Genomic DNA, 907 nt, shown 5'->3' on the forward strand with positions numbered 1-907 from the left:
GTGTGAGTGTGAAGAACGCTGATGAGATATGAAATAACCAGTAGCCAATTGAATAAGCTACCCTTTTGGATTTATATATTTGTAAATCTGACTCTGTGCCTCACCAACCATGAACCTCACCGCACGTCACTGGTGTGCACAGACTTTTACAATGCTATTTTTATAGCGCATGCACCAGAAGGACCTTTGGACTGCTGAGAGAAGGTCCTGAACTTTGTTAAAAAGTCTTAAAGCTTCACTTAGTTTTATCTTCCAAACTAAAAGCTCGGTTATGAATTATTCATAAGCTGGTGATTGTGACAACAACGTGAAAATGAACTATAATCACATAAAACAACAACAACGTGCATTGAGGCCGGTGGTGCAACGCAGAAAGAGTAAAGTTTAAAGTTTCACAAAACTGATTTTTAAAAGTGAAAGGTTTCTTAAAACAGCTTTCTGACCTTGTTTCTGTTCACTGTTACCCTGGTTGACTCCAACAGAGACAGACAGCGGATCCGGATTAACTCAGCTACACGTCACGGTGCAGGTCAAATATCGCGAGAAACTGCGAGATTTTAGTCTTTTATAGTTAAAACATCTTCTTGGGCTATTTTTACAGATACTTTATGCAGACCTTACCCAGAATTATTTTGATGATGATGATGATGATGATGATGATAATAATAATAATAATAATAATAATAATAATAATAATAATAACTGATTAATGATAACTGATTAATAGCTTTGCTGAAGAAGCTAAAACTAAGTTAAGACTAGAAGAAGTAGAACACTAGCTAAAGCTAAATGAAGCAAAATGTTAACTAAAAGCTAAAGGCTAGCTATAAACAAATGCCTAGCTAAGCTACAATTAGCAAAAGGTAGCTTACAACACTAGTACTGCTTATTATTATTATTATTATGT

At 35.0% G+C, this 907-nt stretch overlaps 1 protein-coding gene across 1 annotated transcript in view; it reads right to left on the reverse strand.

The window, feature by feature from the left end:
* Nucleotides 1–540, reverse strand: part of pter (phosphotriesterase related) — a 4,296-nt gene extending 3,756 nt beyond the window's left edge. Inside the window, exon 1 of the mRNA XM_017425940.3 lies at nt 444–540. The gene's annotated coding sequence lies outside the window, so the exon portion shown is untranslated. The remainder of the gene's footprint in view (nt 1–443) is intronic.
* Nucleotides 541–907: the final 367 nt, after the last annotated feature.

The sequence above is a fragment of the Kryptolebias marmoratus genome, linkage group LG20, assembly GCF_001649575.2.
Source record: "Kryptolebias marmoratus isolate JLee-2015 linkage group LG20, ASM164957v2, whole genome shotgun sequence".
Taxonomy (NCBI): Eukaryota; Metazoa; Chordata; class Actinopteri; order Cyprinodontiformes; family Rivulidae; genus Kryptolebias; species Kryptolebias marmoratus.